Here is a 13331-nt window from a genome sequence, read left to right as displayed (position 1 = left end):
TAAAAAGACATGACCGCCCCGTGGGTGGTCAGAGAGTGCCTGTGACTGCTTGCAGATCAGACCTCTGTTGGGCAGACAGAAAAATTTTGTAGATAAGAAATAATAAACAATCTGAAGACCGAAAGCTGAAGAGTCCAGACTCGTCCTTTGCATCGCGCCCACCAAAGAACCACTCTACCCGTGTCGGGGCAGAGACAGACAGCCGGACCCGACATCTGGGTAATTTTTTTTTTTCTGTGTGTTGTTTGTTTCTCCTCTTTTGAAATCCACAGTTGTCCTAAGAATAATTAAGACAAAATCAGGAGAATTGGCTTGGCAGAGGCTTAGGCAGGATCAGCCCTGCTCTCCAGGGCAGGAGCCCTCCAGAGAGGTGCCCCAGGAGCACATTTAGGCTGCAGGAGTCCTTGCAATGCATCAGAAATGCTGTGCCAGTGAGGAGGGCTCCAGCCCTACAGTAATTGCCAGCTCTGACCTCCAGTCACCTTGGCCTTCTGCAGTGAGCACCCACTCTCACTATTTTATCTCAAGTGTCAGGATATCTGGTGCTTATATTAATTCCCAGCTCCTGAAGTCAGGTGAAATGTGGAAAAAAAAAACCAAATCGATCTTCTAGGAAATATTTAACAGCAAAATTCTGGCTTTGGGAGTATGCTAAGGTACCCAAAATGCACTCCAGGCTTCAAAACACAGAAAATGCTTTGAAAGAAATCCAAAAATTGATTCATTTCAGAGCAATCTCATGAATGCTTTCAGTGGTTGGCAAGGAGGGAGAGTGGATGTCAGGGTGTCTTTGGGAGTCTGAGAAAAAAGGCTCTGGTAAATACCCCAAAAGCAAATTAATATTGTATCATAACAAGAAATTCAGAAAAGTGGGAGAACAATTCAAATATTATCAAAATAAATGTCTTCTCTACTCCATATGCTCAAAATATGGGGTAGTGCCATGCCACTAATGCTGCCAGCTCATGGCAATCAGTGTTTTAAAGTTGGGAGAACAGAGGCACTGGGGACTGTTTGGTGTCTTCAACTGGGTCTCCACTAATTGCCAAAACCAGACTGCTCTACTTCATTAAGCATGAACAGAGGGGCAGCTGCTGCTCCTGGGCCAGGGGGTGAGGAGGTTGCAGGGCCAGGGCTGGAGGAGCCCTGGGATGGCAGCAGGGCCGTGTCCCTGCCCTCGCTGCCCACCTTCCCTGCCAGGGCATTCCCAGCAGCTGCAGCAGGCACTGCAGATTCCAGCTATTCCTCCTCTGGGCTTTTTCCTCACTGCTTAGCAGTCTCCTCATGGTGACAACAGAATGTCTGTTTTCCAGGAACCCATTTTATGGATTAGCCATGGAAGGCACTTGCAGCCCTCCATAAAGCACGCTGACACGCTCTCTGGTGTATTCCCAACTCGACTGAAAAATTGATCAAAGCTGATAGAGTTACAGGGCCCTGTGTCCCTCTACAATCTGCTGCTGTGCTGCTCAGCCCTTGCAGAGGCAGCAGAGCCAAACCCTGTGAAAACCCTGTGTGAAAAATGCACCTCCATCCTGCCCTTGGCTTTGCACCATGGGGAGGGCCGTGTGGATGATGTGCAGGATGTGTCCCCCCTCCTCCCCCAGCTCTGCTGGCTCTCCTGGAGCCAAGCTCCCCCTGGCATTGTGGGGATCCCCAAAATGCAGCAGGGAGTGCCAGCAGGGCTCTGTGCTGCCACGAGGCACTGACACCATGTGCAGCGTGCCCAGGTGTCACCACATTTCTCTTCACAGAGAAAAGCAAGGCACAATTCTTCCCAAGAATATTTCTGGGTTTCACATTCTCTGAACCTCAGAGAAAGGAAAACACAATTCTTATCCTATTTGCTGTGCCTGTGTTGTGCCAAAGTAGAATGCAATATGGAGATTGTTTACCCAAAGTGATAGTTTTGTTTCCTTGGCCTATCAGGGCCAAGTGTGTGAGTGTGTTAGGACTGTGGGCTGACAGTCACCACTTTCTGGGCAGTTGTGTGCAGTTGAGTGCTTGGCAGATTCAGTTTAGATGTAATACAATATGTGTAATATAATATAGAATAGTATAGTATAATAAAGTAATTAATTAGCCTTCTGATGAGATGGACTCCTCTTCATCATTTCTCCCTGGCATGGGGGTCACCCTGATTCAAGACCCAAGGCTGGCACATCCTCACCCTGGTGAGGGCACGGCCTCATGTGCCTCCTGCATCCCCTGTCCCATCTGCTCCAGCAGCAGCTCTCAGCAGAGACTGCTTAAATTACAGGAATGTTTAGCAAACCCTTTAAATGTGGGCATAGGTCTGCTGGAGAAGATGGAGCAGAGTTGGTTTCTACTGCAAGACCTCATCAAAGCCTTTTTCCTTTTCCTCCCTGCCTCCCAACAGCTTTTGCTTTTGCTCACGGAGAATATCAGTCCTTCAAAGCAAAGTCTGTGCTTCATTTCACCCCAAAATCTCCTGGGTTTTGGGAGGGCAGCTGGGTGTTGGGTGTGCTGTCTCTCCCCAAGCATCCTCTGGTGCCCCAGCCCTACAGAGGCACTTCCTCCTTCTGTTTATTAATTACAGTTTGATTTCTGCTGCAATGCCAAATGAGCACTGAACAGCAAATCCAATACCTGATTCAAAGAGCTTCCAAATGAGGGGTCAGGTGGGATACAAAGGATGTTAAAATAACTGACAAGGGATCAGAAGTGGATGAGATAAAGGAGGAGATAAGGCACTTGCCTCCAGTCTGAAATGTGCAACCAGAGCCAAAATGCTCCTCACTGTGCTGTAAATGATCCCCACTCCCTACCCTGCCAAATTCAGATCAATAACTGATCAATGAACATGCACAGACCAATGCCAGGGCAGGAGCACTGCTGTGGGAGGGCACAGGGCTCTGTGCTGCCTTCCAGTCACACACAGCCAACAGCAAAAGGGAGATGCTTGGCTTTTCACCTCTTTGGAGTCACAGGATCACTGAATTGTTTTGGTTGAAAAAACCCTTTAAGATCAAGTCCAGTGGCTAGCCCTGCACTGGCAGACAATTAAACCATGTCCCCAAGCACCACATCTTTTAATGCCTCCAGGGATGGTGATTTACAGCCTCCAACAGCTTTATTTAAATATGGCTCTAAGTTATGCCAAAATATTTTCATATGGTTTTGTCAGACAAAAATAAGTACAGTGATGACTAGTTTCAGCATAGGGAGCAAAGAGGGAATTTTACAGTTGTTAATGTTCAATATACAGGATATTCAAGAAAAAAAGGGGATTTTTACTGCAAGCATTAAGCACAGTTTACCTTCTGTCACCTTGCAAAGTGCTGGATGTTGTCCAGTTTCTAAGCTGTGTGCTGCTGTAACACACCTGAGCAGTTCATTTATGTTTACCTGAATCCTGACAAAAATAAAAGGATCTCAGTGCTGTTTGCTCCCCTGCCATTCCCTCCAGCTATGACCAATTTCTGATGGGCTTCTCCCTGTGTCCTGCAACCTGCACAGATCCAGGGAGGGTGGACACCACATCTGCAGCACAGAGCAGATCCCTGCAGGCTCCCTGTCACTGTCTGGGGTGACCTTGGCAATAGAGGGCTGCAGGCAAAGTGGGCAGCATGAGCCCTGGACAACATTAAGGTAGTTAATATCTTTTCAGACAAGGATGCCATTTGAATTATCATTGCAGCAACTGTAATTTTTATTGCACAAAGTCCTTCATGGCCACCGAGGTGATGACAGGCCCTGGTGGCCCCAGCTCCCCTCTCTATCCTTGCTCTCTCAGGTGGCTACAGGATCTCATTTCCTTCCCCCACAGCCAGATTTTAACCAGTTACCCCTGGAAGGGTCTGACTGCTGAGGCAGGGGCTGGCCCACAGCTCCAGGCAGATGTGGGGAGTCACAGAGGACCAGCACCAAGCACTGCATTGACCTCAGTGTGTCAAGACCACAACTGCTTCAGAAAGCCCAGGGAACAAAAGCAAATGAGGCAGCTCTGGTGCAAGCTGCACCCCTCTGAGCTGAGCCACACTCATGGCTGGTGCCATCACATCCATCCTGGCCCAGCCCCTGCAGCCCATGCTGCAGATGTCCTGTTTGCCCTCAGAGTGAGTGTCCTTGGTTGCCTGCACTCACATATTCCCCAGGGTGTGTGTCCCAAACAACATTGCAGAGGCTCCTGGAGGTATCTCCTGCAGCTTTTATGCTTTTCTAGGAGTGAGGAGGGAAGAAGCTTGGTCAGCTCTGGCCCATTCCCATCTGCAGGATTTAGTGGGACTCCGAGCTGTCAGCAAACCTAACCCACACCTAAGGTTTTCATCTCTCTTCCTTCCCCTCCTTACATGGTACAAATGTCAGAGAGCTTTCCTGAAGCAACAAAGATACTTTTGATCTTGATTGCTAGCATCAGCTACAGGGAGAAAATTAGAATTCAGGATTTGTCACCAGCACTTCAATTATTCAGCGTTATCAAGCTGTCACCAGGCCTTTAATTATTTTTCAGTTTATATCTAATTTCCCACACTATGATTGCTTTAGCAATGTTAAGGTAGATCTGCAACTGTAATGGGAAATGTCCAAGTCCTTTATGATGCTGGGGACTGGAAATGACAATGTTAATAAAATTCACACATCTCCTGTGCCACAAGCCCTCATCAATATAGTGTTGATCTGCAGCTGACATGCTATTTAATTATGCTCTTTTGGTACCAATAAACACTTAATAATATATTCAAAGTGAGTAAACAGGATATAACACTGACTGTGATTCTGCATCTATTTGAAGGCTGGGCACAAGACCATAAAATCTCACTTTCAAAGCCTTTCAGCATTTGACTTTGCTTTTTGGACACTGGGAGCATCATTCTGTCCAGGGTATGTGCACCCAAGCCACCGGTGTGTACGGCCGAGGCAGGGGCTGTGGTACAGAGACTCGCAGAGGATTCAGCAGTGATTAACACCAATTATGCAGATAGTTATCACCGTGTGCAGAGATCATTTGTTTTAACACACCAGGCAATTTTGACTCATCAAAACATTATGCAAAGAAGGAAGGTGATTACAATGATAGAAACTCTCAAAGACCTCACCGGAGCCAGCAAAGAGGCAATTTGCCAAGTTTCTCACCCAGTCCAGAGCACAAAACCCGTGGGGTCATTGCACCTGCTGTGGATCCCTGTCCAGGGGAGGCCCTGGAGAGCTGTTCCTGCTGCTGTGCAATCCATAACGCTGGATCTCTGAGGGAACATACAAACCAGCCCTTTTCTCCTCTTTTCCCCCAAAAGGCTTTGAGCAGTCAGGGCCCTTTGCCTCTGATGTGCAGGGGCTGAGAGCCCAGCAGGGGAGCAGTCTGTCCATCCAGGCAGCTCCTCAGACCAGTACCCAAACCCCCCCTAGCACCCAGCCCCACTGCCTCTCAGCAGGCCCAGGCATCCCAGGAAAATGGGCATTACTGCACACAATCCTGGCCCAGAAACCTGAGGCACAGCAAGATCAGGAGCTTGTGCCCAACCCTGCCCCATTTTACACAGTGTTTGAGCATCCTGGAGCCACAACACAGTGAGAAAACCTTGAGCAGCTCAGCATGACCCAGCCTGGGGTCCCCCAGTCACCACAGTTTCATCTTTAGCTGGGGTTTAGGGGTGTGTGAGGCTTACAGGTGCCTGGCCACTGCTGCTCAAATCCTGTTTGCCATGATTTGCTTTCTGTCCAATGACACTTCTTGCCCAGAAGTAATAAGCAGCTGTAGGAAATGGCCTTTCTAACCAGCACCTCCATTCCCAGCCTCCAGCACCCTCTGCAAATAAATTTTACATATTTGAGATTCAAATTCATGTTGGATCACCAGTGCTGATCTCCCTGAGACGGGGCAGCAAGCTTGGGAACACCAAGTGCTCAAGGTCATTGCATATTTTGCACTGTTCCTCCCTCCACTAACTGAGTCAATGCCACACACAGCTGGGAGGGCATGTGCATCCCCAAAAGCACCAAGATGCTCTGAAGATGTGCCAGTCTGGCATCCTGACCCACAACTGGGTCCTCCCCCCCAAAAAATACCTGCACTGCACAGATGTGGATGATTAGCACCTGAACCAGAACTAACTTCTCAGAACATTCTACTTATTGCAGGACAAATTGAGTCTGCTCTGGCAGAAGCCAGAATAATTGCTCAGGGGAGCATGGGGCTTATCCAGCAGTTAATTCATTATTTGTACCTGCCCAGAGCCAGGATGGAAACAGCAGGAAAGGCAGCAGCAAACAAGGTACAAACTCCAGTACCTCAAAACCAATTTGCTCACTTAAAGGCTTATTGCCATCACTGCAAGGGGGCAAAACACCTTCACAAAGCCCTCATGGGTGGCAAAACAGAGGAGGGACAAGCTTTATCCTGTATTTCTGTGATAGGCTGTACAGATTTGGATGCAATTAATGATGAATTCTGGGCTTTTCCATATCTTTGCATGCACCAAAAAGTCGGAGTTAAGAGAGGAAATGCATTTTAAGTCAGGGCAGATCCCACCTTCATGACAATGCCAGGATGACTCAGCCAGCACCACCAGCAGCAGCTGTGGCTGGTGTTGCCATGTGGCAGGACTGATGGTTTAGAAAGAAATAGAAGCTTGGAAAAGGTGTTAAACCCCAACAGCAGTGCAAGTGTGCAGAGACTGAGCTCTGCCATTGCTGATCACAGCAGGGCTGCCTTCCCTGCCTGCCCCTTTCTGCTGCTCCCAGTGCAGCTCCTCGAGGGACTGGGGCTCCTCCACAGCTGCTTGGGGGGACCCCACAGTGTCCACTGGCTGCTTTGGGATCCCCCCTGTGCTGCTGAGCCCCAGGAGGCTGCTCTCACCCACCTCATCCCAGAGCCACTGATGCTGAGACATTCCGTGGTGCCAGGGCTCGGCTCCTTCAAGAATCTCTGGAAGATGTGGGAAGTCAATTTAAAAAAAAAAACAAACCCAAAAGCTGAGCCATTCATCAGGGCACACAAACAAGCTCAGGCAGCAGGCCCTGTGTGAGTCCAGCCTGGCCTGGAGGCAAAGCAAAGCTGCTCTTACCTTTAACAGCCCTGACAAATTGGAATAGGATGTGTCTCTATTGAACGTGGATATTTCCCCACTGCTTTTTCTTGTAGCCTTGACTGGTGCAGGGAATCACCATGAATCTTCATTTGCTTTGCTGCATTCACACTGGGTTTAAATTCCTGACACTAAATCCCCTCGACAGGGGGCTAGAACTGGATGATTGTTAAGGTCCCTTCCAACACAAACCATTCTGTGATTCTGTGAGTCTATCAAATAGACACTATTTTGCCTAATTACCCTCAAGGTCTTAATACATTAGCTCTAGCAGATCTATTATTGCTCAACACTTTTACAGAATTTAATTCTGTGTTGATGGGGAGCAGTGAGAATGCTGCCAGCTCTCCCATTCCCATGCAATGGAATGAGGACTGCCAGGTGAGTGGGGCAGTAGCCAGGGATAGGCACAGGGAGGGCTCAGAGCACATCAGGACAGTGTGGTTGGGGCAGTCACATTTGCTGCTGCAGGTGGCCAAGGAGCTTCCCTGTGTGACAGTTTTTAATTTCACTTGAGAGAATGTGTTAGTTAAAACAATCTTGGGCAGGTTCATACTATTTTTCCTGTGCATTACACTGCTATTTTTGCTAAAACAAGCAATAATTAACCTGGTTGTCGCCCTTGCATTTGTAGATAGTGAAGATACTGTAATTTTTCTATTCCTTAAAAAGGAATGCTTCTCACATGGAAAAGTAGTTTTCATAACATGAGTGTATTTGACTCAGCAAGGGTGCCTGTACTGCACCCTATTAGCACAGCCTTTTGCCACCAGTTCCCAAATGGAACAGAAGAAAAAGCAGCATGAATTCATGGAATGCAGCTTTCAGAAAAAACCTAGAGAGAAAAGAATTATAAATCCAGCCACACAAATCACCCTCATGGCCCTCATCACCTGCTGCAGCACAGAAAGGCCACTCCAGAGAGCTCCAGGCAGCACTAACATGAAGTGCTGCCCTGTGTGTGTGAGAAGGGTTTCTCAGCTTCACCCTCCTCTTGGAGGGCAGCTGGATGTATCCACAAGGAATGGGAAAGTTCACATCTCAGCAACAGCTCTGTGCATGAGAAGAGATTGAGCACATGGAAGGTTAGGGGAGGCAGTGCATCCAGGATTGCCACAGAATCACTGAAAAACTGAATCACAGAATCACTGAGCTTGGAAAAGACCAAGATCATCAAGCCCTGCTGTAACCCATCCCCACCATGCTCACCATGAGCTCAAGTGCCACAGCCACACACCTTTGGAACACTCCCAGAGATGGTGACCCCACCACTTCCCTGCACAACCTGCTCCAATGCCCGACCACTCTTTCCTTGAAGACATTTTTTCCTAATACCTAATCTAAACCTCACATTCCTTGGACATCCCTTGTCCTTGGACTACAGGAATGAGAAAGCATTTCACCTCCCCATAATTCTTCTTTATAGTAGGAGGGTGTCAGTTTGTTGTCTTGGTAGCAGAGGGAAATATCACAGCCAGGCATTTTTCTGTCTCAGGGGGTGATTCACGGGGGCACACAGGAGCCATGGCAGCTGAGCTGTCCCTGTCCTGCTGAGGGGACAGACAGGGATGCTGGCTCCAGCCCTTCCTCACAGGGATTGCCCAGGAAGGGGCTGAGGGACCCAGCACAAGGGACCCACCATTTCCCCCTTTGCTCATCTGCACATTTCCCCCTTCCCTGCCTTGGCTTTTCAGTCTCCCCTGGGTATTTTCTGCTCCCAGGCTGATGCTCATCCCTGTGCCTCTCACAGGGAGAAATGGGTGATGTGGGGAGGGAGCTGCTGACACAGTGAGGGTCTCACTGACAGCAGCACATCCCAGCAGCACAGGAGAACCCAGGTGTTTGCCCAGGCGTTTGCCCAGGTGTTTGCCCAGGTGTTTGCCCAGGTGTTTGCCCAGATGTTTGCCCAGATGTTTGCCCAGGCGTTTGCTCAGGTGTTTGCCCAGGTGTTTGCCCAATGTTTGCCCAAGTGTTTGCCCTCTCTCCTGCTGGCAGAGTCCCCCAGTCCAGCCCTGCTCTGAGCAGTGACAGCAGAGGAGCTGAACCCAGCTCTGTATCTCAGCAGCCAAGCTCTGCTTTCAGCTGGGCAGTGCTTTCCCCTTAGGGAAGCAGGACAGAAGGGACTTCACACCATCAGCACGGTGAAATTGGACATTTGGGGAGGTAATTTGGGTGCATGGCCCCACATCCACAGCCAGACAGCACCAGCCCTTCAGCTCTCCCTATGGCTGGGATAAATGGAGCTGCCAGGTCAGAGCACACTGATCCATCCTCATCCAAGCACCTATTTAATATTCATCATGTTACAGGGGGACATTTTTATGTCGGGAAAAACGCAACTGCTCTCCCAAAATGACTCAAGGGCAATAAAGAATAAATTGTCTTTAAACCTGTATAAGGGATGTCGAAGTCACAAACAAGGCATAAAATAATATGGAGGTGGAAAGTGCTTTTTCCTTATTAGGTTTATCAAAGTAAAACTAGGCTGGTAAGCTTGCTCTATCAAACAAATGGATGTTGCAAAAAAAAAAAAAAAGGAAATGAAAATTCTGATCCATATTCATTGTTTCAGTGTCAGCAAGGGAAAAAAACTCCACTTTAATCTTTTTTGGTCTCAGAAAGCTGATCCAAAGTTTTATATAAAAAAAAGGTAAGCAAATCTGATAAGAAATGAAAGATAATTAATAGAAACAAAGCACGCAGCAGACAGTGTCTAATATTACACAAAATGTCAAACACAGAGCATGCTTGACTGCACCAAGCCACAGATCCAGGCACTGACAGCATCTTAATAGGGCTTTCTTTCCCAAAGCTCCCAGCACTGGCCCAGCATCACTGCTGTCCCTGCCCCATGGCTGGCAGCAGAGCTTATCTTCAAACACAATAGAATTTTCTTTCCTGTTTAAGTTAAATTTTAACACAGCCCTGAAGGCAGTAGCCAAACAGTCACACCCATGGAACTGCAGCACCCATGGAATAAAGCCAGGCTGATTCCAGGCTGGGAAGAAGCTTGTGCCTTGAACAGCAGAAGTTTAAGGGAGAAGAGGATTGGTGACAGAATAGAATAGATTGGAAAAGTCCTTTGAGATCATGAGCTCCAACCTCTCCTCCAGCAGTAATCCGTGTCCCCAAGTGTCACATCAACATGGCTTTTAAAACACCCCCAGGGGTGGGACTCAGCACTGCCCTGGGCAGCCTGGTCCCATGCTTGGCCACCTTTTTGCTGAAGAGATTTTCCCTGACATCCAACCCAAACCTCTCCTGGTGCATCCTGAGGCTGTTTCCTCTTGTCACTTGCTATCCAGAGAGCTCACCTGGCTCCAGCCTCCTGCAAGGGAGTTGTAGAGAGTGAGGACTCCCCTGAGCCTCCTGTGTGTTTTTCATTTCGACAGATTTATAAATTAACACATTTCTCTCTGTAAAACAACAGGACAGACAAGTTTCAAGTCATTCCCACAGCTGAGGCTCAGGAGGGAGCTGGTCCTACACCAGCACTGCATCCCCTGTGCTCTGGGCTGCAACATTCCCCATTTTGCTTCAAATTTCACAGCATTTGGCTCCCACCACCCTCCCTCCCCCAGAATCCACTTCCCAGGTTCACATGTTTAGGTGAGACTGGCAGTCTCCTGGTTTTTGATTTTCAGAGACTTTAGAAGAGATCCAAGAAAACCATTGCAGATGGCACCTCTTAATTTCCAAATCATGCTCTGCTGGTACACCAAAACCACTGCACAACTTTGCAATATGGAAGAGGTCGGGGTTTTGTTGGATTTAGGGCCTTTTTTTGGTCAGTGAGGATTCCTGTTGCATGCAGAGGAATGACAGAGGAATGGGAGTTTGATCTCTTTGGCCTTTCTGTGGCCCTCTGAGGGCAATGAACAGATCTGTTCTTTCCACAACATCTGTCTTCAGTCCCACAGGCTCATCAGCAGACTTTTGTGCACATAATCTGCTCCTGCAGAAAACACAGAATTACTGGAGAGCAGTTTATGTAAATATACTCTCTCCTCAGAAGAGAACAGTGTTTCTAATGACAAATTGAGTGAAATCTCACTTGGCATGAAGCAAATAAAGTAGTAAATATTTCAAGTTACTGTTCTGCAGCGATGGAGACTGCATTTAAAATTAATTGCTGTGGATCTGCCGTATCATAAAAAGAAACGGAGTGACAACACAACTGTGATGTGACACATCTGCATTACAGCTTTTCATCTCAATTCTGTCTTCAACAGGCTCCATCAGCTGCCTGAATTTGGTACATGAAGTGATATTTTCAGCCCATCACCACTGGAGAAGCAGCAATGAGCAGCCTGCCTGAATGTCACTACTGTCACAGCGAGCGCAGCGCCGGGCAGGGGCACAGCTCAGAGATGGATGTGTCTGCTGCTCCTCTGCTCAGCCCATCAGGCACTGCCCCTTGCAATACAGACCTGAGGCAGGACTGGACTGGGTTATAAAAGCCCATTTTATCTGCCCCAGGACTGTCAGGCACTGGGAGATGAAGTGCTTTACCCAGTTAAAAAGGTGGTGTGGGGCCATAAGAGAAAGCAAGAGATTGCTGTGCATTGCTGTGCTATGACCTGGCTCTGCTGTGCCTCTCCCTGGCAGTCCCTCAGCATGTTTGTCACTGGCAGGGATGGCTCATACAGTCTCAAGGTCTCAGCAAATGTCCTTCTTATATCTCTCAAAACAAACATTTCACTGGTGCTTCAGCTGTGCTACAACACCCACAAGTTCTGCGTAGTATCATGGAAGAAAAAAGTCTCTGTCACAGAGAAATCCCTTCTCCAAAGTCCTGCTTACAGTTGCTTGCAGGACAAGGCCTCGGTTTCATCAGAGGAAAGATTTAAAACATCCACTATTAACAGGAAAAACACAGATGTCAACTGACACAGATGCTTTTCTCAAAGCACAGATGACCATAAATTGAATCTCTGTTGCATCCCATCAGTGAAGCAATCCTGGATTTCCATCCTCAGGTACATCCCAAGTACCTCGCTTAGACAAATTTGGATATATTTGGTGTACCCAGTGCACACAAGCCAAGAAGCTCACGACAGAAGAGCAGCCACAGGCAAGGTTTCTCAGGGAACATTTGTATCTTTCACTGGTCTGACCTGTCAGTTGCTGGGATGTTTGTCTCTAATCCAGTCACTGAGCTAAATTGACTTGTAATGTAGAAAGCAAACGCAAATTGTGTAATTAAATCTCTTAATTTGCCACATGAGGCCTTTCAGGATCAATGCACTCATATTCACAAAGCTCAGTGAAGGTGGAAAACTCTCAGGAAGCAGCAGTAACAACGTATGAATGGTCTGATCATCTCTAAATCAGATGAAATGAAGTCAATAAGAATAATTTACTGACTTCAGATCAGATCCATCCCTCCTTTGCCACCTCAATTATGCGTTAGCCTGATGCTACAACAGAGAGTGTGAATTCCTGTTTAAGTTAAATTAAGTTAAATTCTGAGCTCCAGAACAGTTACCAAAGGTTATTTGCAGTGCAAAGAGGAAATGCCACATCATCCCTTGGCCGAATCTGGCTGCTGAACAGTGCTGTGACCACTGGGCAATGGCAGCATCCTGGAAACAGCATTTCTGGGCTGCACTCATCTGCTCGGACACTTCTGCAAGAAAAGCTACTTGGAGCCTGCTCACATAGGGTAGGAGCCAGATTGCACCCAAAAATTATAAAATTATGAATGCCATCTTCCTCATCTGAAAAATGAATGCTGGGTGCTCCACTTCACCCACGTGCTGTTGAAAGAATCTTCACTGTTATTATGTCTGAGGAGTTTTTCCAAAGCCATGTCTTGGCAGGTGACAACCCCAACATTCACAACATGCAGGTAAACTGTTAGGAAGCAGAGGAGAATTGTAACAATTTTTCTTATTGGAGAAAACTCAATCTGATTTTTCATTCCATCAAAACATCTCTTCACAGGCAGGATAAATCCCATAGATTGCTTTAACCTGCATATCTGCCTACAGCCCATCATGATTGGAACAAAACATGTAATCAAAGCAAATGAGCATAATTACCAATGTCTACAAATATGGGAGTTTGGGTTATTTTCTCATTTCATATGTGACCATTTTACCACTGGTTTACATTTAAAAATATGAATAAACTGTATCAGATTGTGGGATGAAAGGGCACACATTAAGAATTCCCACAGAAAGCATCCCATTGCTGTGATTACTGTTATAACTATTCATTCAAATCTCCTCTTCTCTCCCCAAATGTAAATGCAACCAGATGACAAAGCAATCTTTGTATCTA

The sequence above is a fragment of the Agelaius tricolor genome, unplaced genomic scaffold, assembly GCF_023055355.1.
Source record: "Agelaius tricolor isolate 1412-34295 unplaced genomic scaffold, bAgeTri1.0.p SCAF_10, whole genome shotgun sequence".
NCBI lineage: Eukaryota > Metazoa > Chordata > Aves > Passeriformes > Icteridae > Agelaius > Agelaius tricolor.
This window is presented reverse-complemented; position numbering follows the sequence as displayed.